Genomic DNA, 13,047 nt, shown 5'->3' with positions numbered 1-13,047 from the left:
CTCTCTAGAGCTGGAGAGGGGAGGCAGGCCAGCTTGGGTGAACCTGAGGAGTGACAAATGGAGGAGCAGATGGGCCTGGGGCTTGGGGAAAGGCCAGGCCTCTCCCATCGGCTCCGCTCTTTCCTGGTTCCCCCAGATACAGGGGGATTGGGCTCGGAGAAGGAGGGTGGCACCTGGGGTATTGGAGGGAAAGGCTGAAGGCATGTGTGAAAGAAAGGAGGATGGGAGGCCTCATCTCTTGCCAGCTGCAGAAAAGGTCAAATGCTGGGGTGCCTTCCTGGAATGGGAAGGGCAGGGCTCTGGTGGAAGGGGTTCGGGTCCCGGAGTTTCCATGCTGTGTTAATCCTCTGGCCCTTAAAGGGGAAGACCAGGAGGCTCAGTGGAGCACTGTGGGCCCAGGGAGCAGTGGAGGGAGGGTTCTGGTGGGACCTGAGGGAAGAGTGTGGTTGAATGGGGACAATTTCTGCAGAGAAAACTCGGGGGGAGTCAGAATTCACTCCGTGTCTGTTTAGAAGTATTCAGAAATTCAAACCACCCATGAACAAGAAACAGCTTCTCCTGCATCCCTCACCCACATTCCTCCCAGCCCTTCTCGCCCTCTACCCTAACCCAAACCCCCTTCCCCTGGTCTATTCATAAATCAATCTTAGATATGTGCCCTATGCTCCACAGACACACACCCCACCCTCCTTCCTTCTGAGGTTTCTAGTTATAACTAGAAAATTGTTCCCTCTAGAACAAGTCCAATTTTCTCTCTTTGATCTGGAGGCCCCAAATGAGGCTTGGTGTGGCTGGGTCAGAGACAGTTAGGAGCTCCCTCCCCAGGGACAGATAAATAATAATGGTTGTATTTGTTTAAGCACTTACTATGTACCAGGGACTGTAGTAAGTGCTGGAGTAAATGCAAACAAATGGAGCTGGACACAGTCCCCATCCCATGTAGGGCTCACAGTCTCAATCCCCATTTTACAGATGAGGTAACTGAGGCACAGAGAAGTGAAGTGACTTGCCCAAGGTCACACAGCAGATAAGTGGTGGGCCGGAATTAGAACCAATGACCTTGATACATCTTCCCTCCCTAGCCTATAGGCTTTTTACTTCCACCCCTCTCCTCCTCCCACACCCCCATCCCAGTCCCCATTGGTCCTGGATCCTGCCTCACCTGCCTCTCTGTCTTGGCCTTGTTTTCCTTTTAGTGGGTGTGTTCTTTCCCTCCAGCACTTGATCTCCAGGGGAAGCAGGGCAGAGCTTCTGGAGCGTGAATGCTCCAGCCTGCTCCTCAGCAGAGAGTAACCTCGCAACGTTCTTCTGGAAAAACTCAGTGCTTTTCAATTGCCCTCCAAGAAGCCAGACAGAGGACAGGGGTGATTTTCCTCCTTTTTTCAGATGGGAAACTGAGGCCCAGAGAAGGGGCTCTTCCTCCTATTTAGACTGCAAACCCCACAAGGGACAGGAAGTGTGTCTAGCCTGCTTAACAGGAAATGTGTCTAGCCTGCTTATCTTTATCTAAGCCCAAGCACTTAGTACAGTGATTAAAAAATGCTACTTTCATTATTATTATTATTGTTGTGACTGCACCCTGGTTCTCCTGATTTCCAGCCCAGGGCGCTCTCTGCTTGGCCTCAAACCTCCGGGCTTGAGGTCACACGGGTCAGAAAGGGGCCTCACCTCCCAAATCAGATTTCACCTTTTGACCCCCGAGGACTGGACTGGGTCCTGATGAGGATTTTCCTTTGCTGGACCATTTCAGTGGGGTGAAAAGGAGCACGGGGGGATATGGTGGGCATTTTCCAGAAACGGACACTGCGGCCTCTTAATGCTATTACTACTAGTGGTATTTCTTATGTTTTTTTCCTCTGTGCCAAGGGCAGTACTAAGTGCTGGGGCAAATTCAGGGTAATAAGGTCAGATGCAGTCCCCATCCCGCCCGGGGCTCATTGCAGAATGGGGAGGGAGAAGAAGTGTTTCCTCCCCATTTTACAGATGAGGAAACTGAGGCACTGAGAAGTTAAGGCCTGTGTGTGACCCAAGGTCACACAGGCAGCTGGCGGAGCTGGGATGAGAACCCAGGCCCTCTGACTCCCAGGCTCGTGCTCTTTCTTCCAGGCCAGGCGGCATCCCGTGCTGTGGAGCTGGTATTGCCTCTGCTGCTGCAGTTTTTATCTGCCTCTGGTGGCTCAGGCCTGTCCCTGTCAACCAAGTGAAGGCCCAGGCAGACAGGGCGAGTGGTGGGAGCAAGGTGACGGACATGCGGTTTCCTCGGGCCCCCCGTGCCAGAAGCTATGGGACCCCTCTCTGTCATGCCATCCTCCGGTGGGCTCATTGCTGGGCTAGGCCCAGGGGACACCCCTGAGCCCGAGATTTGGCCAGTTGGTGGAGGGGTTGGGGTACCTTAGTGATGCCAGAGCCTAGAGATACCTACTTGCTCACTCCTCTGGAGGCAAGAGGTGTGTTAGAGTAGAGTCTTGACACTTATTTATTTATTATAGTATTTGTTAAGCGCTTACTCCATGTTGAGGTATGTTAGGTAGAGTGGGGACTCGATTTATTTATTTACTTTATTATGGTATTTAAGCACTTACTCTGTGTCAAGCATTGTTCTAAGCGCTAGGTAGATGCAAGCTAATACTGCTGGACCCTGGCCCTGACCCACATGGGGCTCATAATTTAAGTAGGAGGGAGAACAGCTTTTGAATTCCCTTTTTACAGTGGAGAAAACTGAGGCCCAGAGAAGTTAAGTGACTCACCCAAGGTCTGTCTTCTCAGGTATCCTTTGCTCCCAGCACCTCTTCAATCAATGATATTTGAGTACTTTCTGTGTGCAGAGCTTGGGAGAGAACAATATAATAGAGTTGGTAGATGTGTTCCCTGCCCAGATTAGAGGGGGACTAGAGAGAGAGAGCACACAAGCAAGCTTGTGAGCTGCAAGGAGGGGGACCACGCTCCACCAGTGCCCCCTTAGTCAGCTGTGAGCTGGACCGCACTCCAGCTTCCCAGTATTCCCCAGCCTGTCAGGAGCATGGCTGGGCTCAGGGCCAGGACCCTCTGTGTCACCCAGCGGGCGGGGTCGGGGGCTGGGGGCTGCGGGGGACTGGCGATGTGCAAGATTGCTAACAGCATCCAGCTGGTCCCTGGTCTGCCAGATTTCCTGCCTTCAGGGTTTTCTTTTCATCAGAGCAAGAAGCCCAACCCAAGAGTGGGGAGCTCCCCACCCCACACCCTGCCCTGCCAAAATTCTGGCCTCTTCCCTCTGCCTCCTTACCCTCAGCCAGTCCCCGACCCTGAGATAACGGTCCCCTTCTTGGAGGTCACTGCTCCCTCCTCGGAGGTCGCCGCCACCCCCTCTTCTGAGATCCCCATCCCCCCCCATGTGATTGCCATCCACTCTTCCTGACTCTGCTGGAAATGACAGGAGTCAGGATGCTGGCCTTGGAGCCCGGTGACAGCAGAAAAGTGTTCTTCCCCTGGGGGTTGAGGAGGTGAGGAAGAGAGAAAGACATCAGTAAACAATGACCACTTTTAATGGAATTGATTGGGAAAAACCTACAGGAGGAGTAGCGTGGTCTAATGGAAAGAGCACAGGCCTGGGAGCCAGCCACCAGCCTGCTGAATGACCTCGGACACACCAGTTCATGTCCACAGTTTCCTCATCTGTAAAATGGGAATGAAGTATTTGTTCTCCCTCCCCCTTAGACTATGAGCTCCGTGTAGGACAGGAAGTGTGTCTGACCTGATTATCTTGTATCTACCCCAGCACCTAGTACAGTGCTGCACACATAATGAGTCCTTAAGAAATGTCACAATTATTACAAGGAGGCAAACTGGATCACAGCACATGAGGGTAACAATCTTAAAAGGAGATTAATGCTAATGAAAGAAAAAGGTCTGGTTCCTATAGGTCAGCCCACCGGAGTTTGCCACCTAGAGAATCAATCGATTGATCAGTGGTCTTTAGAAGGTTGGGATGTCTCCGCTAGCAGTTCCAGGATGCTTAATCATGGTGTTGGGTTTAAACAAAATTGCACTCAATTCAGAATGCCCAAAGGCAGAGTCTAACCATTCATTTTTAATAATAATGGTAATAATAATTATATTTGCTAAGCACTTACTGTGTTCCAAGCATTGTACTAAGCGCTGGCTAATAAGAGCAGGATAGTCTGGTTGGTCACAGCCCCTGTCCCGTATGGGGCTCCCAGTCTAAGTAGGAAGGAGTAAGGATGATTTCCCATTTTACAGCTGAGGAAACAGGCACAGAGAAGTTGTTACGTGCCCAAGGTCACACAGCAGCCAAGTGGCAGAACCGGTACGAGAACCTAGGTCCTCTGACTCCCAGGCCCGTGCTCTTTCCATTAGGCAATGCAGTAACCTGACCGCCGAGCACTACGAGATTTAGCAGGGGAGAAATGATGGAAAAGGAACAAGGAGCGGAGGGGATCTTTGGGAAGACTGATGTTCAGTAAAGAACATGAATGATCTGCTTTGCACATTAGCATCCTTTTTTTTTAATGGTACTTGTTAAGCGCTTACTATCATTCTAAGTGCTGGGGTAGATACGAGCTAATTCATTCATTCACTTGTATTTATTGAGCACTTACTATGTGCAGAGCACTGTACTAAGTGCTTGGGAGAGTACAATTCAACAATAAACAGACACATTCCCTGCCCACAACAAGCTTATAATCCAGAGGGGTAGATCAGCTAGTCAGGATGGACCCAGTTCATGTCCACATGGGGTTCACAGTCTTATTTTCTACTTTACAGACATGGTAACTGAGGCACAGAGAAAGGAAAAGACTCACCCAAGGTCACATAGAGGGTGGAGCCAGAATTAAAAGCCAATTCCTTCTGACTCCCAGGCCCCTGCACTATCCACTAGGCAACACCGCTTTTCAGCCCCTCTCCGTATTTCTGGACTCTGACACTCTGATGACGTCAGTAAACGGAGCCAAGTTCAGATTTAGGACTCTTGGCTGTCTGGGAGGGAGGTGGGGCAGGAAGCATGTTTCTCCAGGCCCGGTGGGTGGTGCATGTGCTTGTTTGGGGAAGCCAGAGTTGCCGGGCTGCGCGTAGCAGGACCCCTAAGATGAGAAGGTGGGAGTTGCGCTGAAGTCTTTTTAAGAAGCTGAGCCTGGCTGGGTGCCCGCTCCCAGAATGGAACCCTGGAGAGATGAGAGAGTGTCCATTCCGCCTGGGCGACTGAACGGTGAGCCGGAAACAGAAGGGATAATGGGGATCCAGAGCCCTGGACGGCTAGGGATGGCAGAGGGGAGCTGAAGCACCCAGGCTGCACACTGCAGATATAGCGATAACATTTATTAAGCATTTACTGCGTGCAGAGCACCGGAATAAGTTCGGGGAACAAGGTGGGAATTAGGGTCGCTGCTCCCCAAGGGGACCACGTTCGGTGAACGTAGGTGGGGGAGAGGAGCGTATGCTCAATAAGCTTCACTGATTGAGCAATAACACAGTAAAATACTAAAACAGCATTAAAAAAAGACAAATATAAAAAACAAAAACAAGAGTCAGCGTGCTGTGACCGAAAGAGCAGAAATTCCGGCTCCCTGTGATTCGGAGTTCAAAGCCCACCCAAAGCCACAGGGGCGGCTACCACGGCCACTCGTCTTTCCGAAGTTTTACAGAGGCCTCATACTGCAGGTGCTTTTTTCTTTCCCGCCGATTCCAACCAGGGTGGTGGAAAGCAGGCCAGGATGGGGGTCTACTTGACGGTGCAGAGAGAAGCTGGTGCTGGGTTCTGGGGAGGTGGTGTGGCTGGCATGTGGAGCATGTTGGGGCAGGGGCCCCGGGTGGTCGGGAAGGAAGGCAGTTTACCTGCCCGCGGTGGAGGGTGGCCGAGGACGCACGGGGAGGCGACTAGCAAGCTACTGGATGGTTCGTTCAGCCGTGCTGGAAGAGGGGATGAAGAGGCTCAGTGGCGGCCTTTGTCCCCGGCCGGGCGTGGACGAAGCATGCTGGGGGCAAGTGGAGGGGGGCCGGGAGAGAGAGTGGACTGGAAGCCCCTGGACTGGGATGGGAGAAGGGAATGGGAAGGCTAAGGAAGAAGGGGAGCTGATGTGTGACTTCCTTGACGTGCCCGGCAGAGAGAGGAACCGATGGTGGAGATGGAAATGACCTAGTTTAAGAGCCCTGTTCGATCATTTGCATAGATTTGCATAATCCATGCCCCCCACCATTTGGACTTTCCCAGATCGATGGTCATTTGTGAAGGAGGGGAGGGAAGTGAGGAGTTTGCTTACATCCACACTTGCCTGGTCTCTCCTCAGCGGTCTCTTTAAATAAATTAAAAGGCGGCATGCCTTATGCAAATCTATGCAAATGAGGCGCACTGGTGGCGAGTTCTCTGCAGCCCGAGGGGCTGGCTACAGCTGAGGCAGGAACAGACTAGCTCAGCCATCCCTGAGCAGCCGGAGAGGAGGCTTGGGTGAGAGGGAGGGTGATTTGGTCTGAGAGGCCCTGGAGCTCACAAACGAGCTCTCTTTCTTTCTCTCTCTTCTCCCCCCTGCACCCCCATCCCCACCCCCAAGATCTCTATCCCTTCCTCCCCATGGCTTAACCCGGCCTGGGCAGACGGTTGACCCCGTTTGACACCTCAGGGAGAAGCGGTTGTCACCCCCTTTCCCTCCCCACTAAAAATCTCCCACTTCCCCCATTGGCCCGCTGGGCAAATATTTCCTAATGTGGGCTCATCCGATTGGGCCTGACGCCAGCACCGAGACCGCCCCGGGTGGCGTATCTGCTCCGGTCGGCCAGGCCGGGCTGGGTGGGTATCCGCAGGGTGGGTATCCATCCTCCCTCTTCCACGTGGGAGGTAGAGGCGCTACCTTGAGTGGAGGTTGTCGAGTGCCTGGTGCCCACCAGCCGACCTTTGGGGGTCTCCGAGGAGCAGAATAGAACGGGGGCGTTCGCTGCCTGTCAGGAGCCTCCGGGTGTTGAAAGGGTTAAGATGGTCACCATTGAGGTGGCTGTTAATGATTGTTACAGCCAGGGACCTATTGGGTTTTAAAAGGAAAATACTGAAGGAACCTTAAAGGAGCCCTGCTGGAAGATACAGAGAGGAGGAACGAGAGGTGAGTGACAGAGAGATTGTTTATGTTTTTGTATTTCTTGTGAGCACGCATGCCACGAATCCTCGGTGGAGCTGGGTGTTTTCGTTCTAACTTACGTTTTTATTCTGACCAGTTCTTGTCTTGTGGGCCATTTCCTCTATCTGGAGTGAAATACCGAGCGCAGAGAGATCGGGTACAGAACTGAATTATAGTCTGAGACCTGGACATTGTGGCGTATCAGACCCTCTTCCACCCCAGGTGGAGGACAAAGTATGTCCGATCACACAACGCTGTCCCGAGACCCCTTCTTTCTTTCCTCGTCCCCACCTAAGCCATTGTCTGTGGAGAGGGACCAGGCTGGGGAGAGCAGCCTTTGAGGGAGTGGGGGTGGAAGATGAGAGGGACCTGGAATGGGGAGAGGAACCAGGCTGGGGAAGGTGACCAGTGGGTGTGGACGGTGAGAGGGACCGGGCTGGGGACGGTGGCCTGCATTGCGGGGTGGAGGACCAGGTTGGGGAGGGTGGCCTGCGGAGGCTGGATGGGGAAGACTATGCTGGGGAGGATGACCTGCAAGGTTCCTCTGGCCCACGATATCTTCAGGGCAGGAGCCGCCTCACTCCAGTAGGGAGGGATGGTGAGTGACCAGTGCAACCTAGGGAGCCTGGGACACTTGAGGGAAGGTGAGGGAGAATGGCTAGGTGGGCAATGGGAGAGGTAGCCCCATGTGGGGGACAAGGTCAGGTGATGAGGATGATGGTTGATATTTGTTAATAATATAATGATAGTTCTGGCATTTGTTAAGCGCTTACTATATGTCAAGCACTCTTCTAAGCACTGGAGTAGGTAAAACTAATCAGGTTGGACACAGTCCCTGTCCCACACGGGACTCACTGTTTTAATTCCCATTTTACAGATGAGGGAATTGAGGCCCAGAGAAGTTGTGATATACCTGAGGTCACACAGCAGACAAGTGGTGGAGCCACCATTAGAACCCAGGTCCTTCTGACTCCCAGGCCTATGTTCTAGCCACTAGGCCACAACGCTTCTCATCAGGTGTGATGACCATCAGGGAGCTTGCAAGGGGCACTGGACTGCCCCCCAAAGGGTAGCCTTACAGAGCAGTCTCAAGCCAGTGGGCTTGCCGAGAAATTCCCTGGGCAGCCCCTAGACACCCAGGGAGGAGTCGGGGAGGCATCCACAGCCTCGGCCAGTAGCCCCGGTGGCAGGACCGTCACGGAAATGATCCCAGCCCCCAGCAGACCTGCCAGTTGGCTAGCTCCTCTCATCAGGGTTGGGGGCAAGCGGTCAAGGATTCATCGGCACAGCTGCTGGAGCTCTGGACAGCGATTGGGTGGGGGGGTTCAACCCTGCACCCCGTCGGGACCTCCCTGCCACATTCTGCCTCTTTACCAAGCTCTCGCTGCCTACTGTTACCTGGGCAGCCCTGCCCGGTCTGATTTCTCCCTTTCTGCTCCCCTTCTCTGCTCTTTTCCTGTCCTTTTGAGCCGGCAGACACTCCCCCGCCCACAGTCTGCCTTGGCATTGCCAAGAAAGTTGATCCAACTTCCCCCAGTTCTCAGTCTTTTCTCTCTCTCTCTCTCTGTGTCCTTTCCAGCTGGCTTGGCAGCCAGGGTGACCAATGGGCATTGGGGTTCAGGGAGGCTGACCTGTGCCCTGGGTCACGTGCTGATTGTTTTGCAAGAAGGCACTGTTTCCCATTGGTCCACTGGCCGGGGCTTGCTGGGGCCAGGTGGGGCATGGTGATGCCGCTTCCGGCGGATCTGGTACGATTGACAGCGAGGGCCACTTGGCCTTCTCTCCGCCCCGTTGTGGATCTGTGGGCCAAAAGCTCCCCCTCCCATCCTCCGGTCAGCATCAACTACAGATAGTGGGCAGGGAACGTGTCTGCTACTTCTGTTGTATTGTACTCTCCCAAGAGCTTAGTACAGTGCTCTGCACACAGTAATCACTCAATAAATATGATTGACAGCAGTGTCCCAGTAGTTGTATCTTTGGATTCTCTCTCAGTGCTTAGTAGAGTGCTCTGCAATTTTAATTATTTATATTGATGTCTGTCTCCCCGCTTCTAGACTGCAAGCTTGTGGTGGGCAGGGAATGTCACTGTTTACTGTTGTGTTGAACTTTCCCAAGAGCTCAGTACAGTGTTCTGCACACAGTAAACAATAAATACGATTGAATGAATGAATGCTCTCCACACAGTAAGCGTTTAATAAAACCTATTACCACTGGTTCCCAAGCAAAGTATGGGTAAGGAGGAGGAAATTGGTGATTGGAGATATCTCTGGTCTGTTGCTCTCATCGCCCGCTACCATTTCCCTCAGTGCCCCACCCACTGCAACCTTAGACCTTTCTTCATGATCCCCCTCTCTGGCTTTCTCTGGTCGGGGCTGAGAGCACTTCTAGATCTGCTCTTCCATTTATCTTTCCATCGTCCTCTTGGAGTGCGAAAAGACAGAGAGGGTTTCCCCCAGTTTTGGAGGCAAGAAACGGGTGCGCAGAGTCACCAAATAATTTACCCAAGATCACACAGCACATCAAGGGCAGAACCAGTACTTGAACCCAGGTGTCCCGGAGTTCTTTCCACTGAGAGGCACTGTCTCCCCCTTCCCTTTGGCACAGGAGCCTGGAGATTTCCATCCTCCCCACTCTTTCTCCTATCTGCTCCTCTGGGCCTCCCAGGCAGACAGAAATCAGGGGAGTTTCCTGCAGCTCCCGGGCCCTTGGCCAGCCCCCGACTGAAACAGAAGCCCCGTTCGGATGCGTCTCCTCCATCTGGGAGTGATGTTCAAAATTCCCCCGATCCATATGTGGAGCCTGGCTGGCCTCTCCCCAACCCTTCCGGAAAGGGGCCCACCCTTGGCTCTCCCCGGGAGGTTCGGGGCTCATCTAGGGAAGCAGCATGGCCTAATGGATAGAGCACGGGCTTGAGAGTCAGAAGGAGCTGGGTTCTAATCCCGACTCTGCCACTTGCCTTATGTGTGACCTTGGAAAAGTCACTTACCTTCCCTGTGTCTGTTACCTCCTCTGTAAAATGCAGGTTAAGACCGTGAGCCCCAAGTGGGACAGGGATTGTGTCTAACCTGATGATGATGTATCTACTCCAGCACTTAGAACAGTCCTTGACACCTAGTAAACATTTAACAAATACTATGATTATCGTTATTAACTGGGATCCGGCAGATCATGGGGAGGGCCCTGAACTCACAGGCGGTTGGGATCCTGGGTCCGATCTGCTGTCCCACCTGCTCTCTGAGCGGAGGCGGTTTTGGGGAGATAAACCTCAGAAGGAGTCCTTTGTTTCCAGCCGTTTCTCCACGACCGCCCCCCGCCCCGCCGTCCAGCCCAGTAACCCACCTGAAGTTCCTGGCTGCTCTGCCTCACAGATTGAGCAGTCCCTCATTTCCTCTTCCCCAGACAAAGCGACTCTTCGGTGGCATCGGCTCGGGGCCGTGGGCAGGCGTGTGGGGCCCCCGGAGGAGCCCGTTATCAGCCGGAGGGGCACAGCCCAGCCCCGGGTAGGACCTGCCCGTCCCATCCTACTGGCCAATGGGTCTGAGGGTAGTGGCTGAGCCCCAGGCTCACGGAAGCCACCCCTCATTCCCCGGCCCCCTCTGTCTCTCTGTCTCTCCATATAAACTACGTGCATCTCTGCACTGCGCCGTGTGTGTACCCACACAGACACACACACACACTCTGCCCACAATGTAGGCAACACCACTTACCCCCCCAAACCTGGTTGAGGCAGAGAAGACTGCAATCAAACAAGTCACAATGGGCAGATGTGGAGAAGGAAAGAAATCGAACCAGTCTCTGCGTTCAGGAATACTTACCATACCCTGACACAGAAAACACACAATCCCCCCCACACAATACATGCAAGTGCTGAAACCAAACTCCAGAAGCAACCCACGTAACGGAGGCATAAAGCCACACACTCAGACCACAGACAACACATAAATGTCTCCAGTCAGGGTTCTTGCTGCTGCAGATGTCTGAGGGAGAGAAGCTTTATGGTTCTCATTATCCAGTGTTCTCACCTAAGGAGTGATTTACAGGGTCTGATTTATTAAATCCGCCTCAGCTCCCTTCTGAAGCAGGAACTTAGCACCGGGAGAGAAGGAGCTTGGTAGGAAGCAAAGCAGCATGGCGTAGTGGATAGAGCGTGGGCCTGGGAGTCAGAAGGTCATGGGTTCTAATTCCGACTCTGCCACATGTCTGCTGTGTGACCTTGGGCAAGTCACTTCACTTCTCTGGGCTTCCGTTCCCTCCTCTGTAAAATGGGGATTAAGACTGTGAGCCCCACGTGGAACCAGGACTGTGTCCAACCCAATCTGTATCCACCCCAGTGCTTAGTACAGTGCCTGGCACCTAGTTAAGGGCTTAACAAATACCATAATTATTATTATTATTATTATGAAAGAGCTTTACTCTGTACTGTCTTCCTTGCTCATTCTGCTCTTCTCCTCTGAGCCTCATTTTCCCTTAGCTGATAAATGAGTCTTAGCATTAGCCCCCTTCCCTTCTTTGCAGCCAAGGAGGACTTGTGACTTCCTTCAGCTTGGCAGCCTCCCTGACAGAGCTCCGTGCCACAGGGGTCGTGCCCATTGTCCAACTGGGGAAACTGAGGAAGGAGTGATTTAGTTCCCCAGAGAGGTAAGATTAGAATCCAGGAGTTGTGGCTCCCAGGATGAGGAAAGGTGGGGATGTGGGTGCAGGGGGAAAGTGAAACCCAGCAAAATCCCATCTCCTAGTGGGTGGGAGAAATGGAGGGGATGAGAAGTGTGTTTCAAGGAGGCCAGATCTGCTGAGCCGGAAGAAATTTTTCTGTTGACCTTTTGCTCATTTTGGAGATTGACAGTTGGTCTCTCAGCCTCAGAAGGGGAAGGCCACTCCTTATCCCCAGCCCGCTCCCTTTCTCTCTCCACACAAACCATGTGAATCCCAGCACTGCACTGTGTGTGCATACACACACACATACTCTTCCCATAGGCGCTATAGTGGATAGTGCATGGGCCTGGAAGTCAGAAGGACCTGGATTCTAATTCCTGCTCCACCACTTGTCCATTGTGTGACCTCGAGCAGTTCATTTAACTCCTCTGTGCCTCAGTTACCTCATCTGTAAAATGGGGATTCTAGACTGAGCCTGTTGTTGGGTAGGGATTGTCTCTATCTGCTGCCGAATTGTACTTTCCAAGCATTTAGTACAGTGTTCTGCACATAGTAAGCACTCAATAAATATGATTGAATGAATGAATGAAGACTCCGAGCATCAAGTGGGGCATGGACTGTGTCCAACCTGATTAGTTTGTATTTACCCCATCCCTGACTGAGTACAGTGCCTGGCACACAGTAAGCGCCTAACAAATGCCTTGAAAGAAAAGATTTGTCGGTCCAAAAGGAGTTGTTGGGTGAAGGTGGTGACAGGATTACCCCTAGAGGCACAGGCCAAGGTCGGGGGAGAGGGAAAGGTCTCTCTGAGGCAGAAGCATGGCAGGAGGGCGAGGGTCAAGAGGGAAGAAGCAAGGCATAAAGCTGCCTGTGCTCAGCATCTGGCTGCCCTGGAATTGGCCCTAATAATAATAATAATAATAATGGTATTTCTTAAGTGCTTACTATGGTGCCCAGCACTGTTCTAAGTGCTGAATGGACTGAATGGATACAAGGTAATCAGGTCAGACACAGCTCCTGTCCCACATGGATCTCACTGTCTTAATCCCCATTTTACATATGAGGTAATTGAGGCACAGAGAAGTGAAATGACTAGTTCAAGGTCACACAGCAGACATGGTGGAGAAGGAATAAGAACCCATGTCCTCTGATTTCCAGGCCCATGTTCTTTCCCCTAGGGTACACTATTTCTTGGATGGGGCCAGCCCTGAGGAGCTCTCCCGTGATCAGGGCTGCATCCTCCACCGGCTTCCCCGACTCCCTCATCACCTTTGATGGAGAATGTGAGACTCCA

At 52.6% G+C, this 13,047-nt stretch overlaps 1 protein-coding gene across 4 annotated transcripts in view; it reads left to right on the top strand.

Annotated features, from left to right (window-relative positions):
- Nucleotides 1-13,047, top strand: part of PLEKHA6 (pleckstrin homology domain containing A6) — a 139,003-nt gene that overhangs the window by 64,491 nt on the left and 61,465 nt on the right. Inside the window, exon 1 of one of the 4 annotated variants that reach the window (XM_029068584.2) lies at nucleotides 5,060-5,203. The exons of 2 other annotated variants lie outside the window; for them this stretch is intronic. The gene's annotated coding sequence lies outside the window, so the exon portion shown is untranslated. Of the gene's footprint in view, nucleotides 1-5,059; nucleotides 5,204-6,543; nucleotides 7,086-13,047 lie in introns of those variants that run through there. One more of the 4 variants, XM_029068582.2, reaches the window with a different exon arrangement.

This window comes from Ornithorhynchus anatinus, chromosome 7 (assembly GCF_004115215.2).
Source record: "Ornithorhynchus anatinus isolate Pmale09 chromosome 7, mOrnAna1.pri.v4, whole genome shotgun sequence".
NCBI lineage: Eukaryota > Metazoa > Chordata > Mammalia > Monotremata > Ornithorhynchidae > Ornithorhynchus > Ornithorhynchus anatinus.
This window is presented reverse-complemented; position numbering and strand designations above follow the sequence as displayed.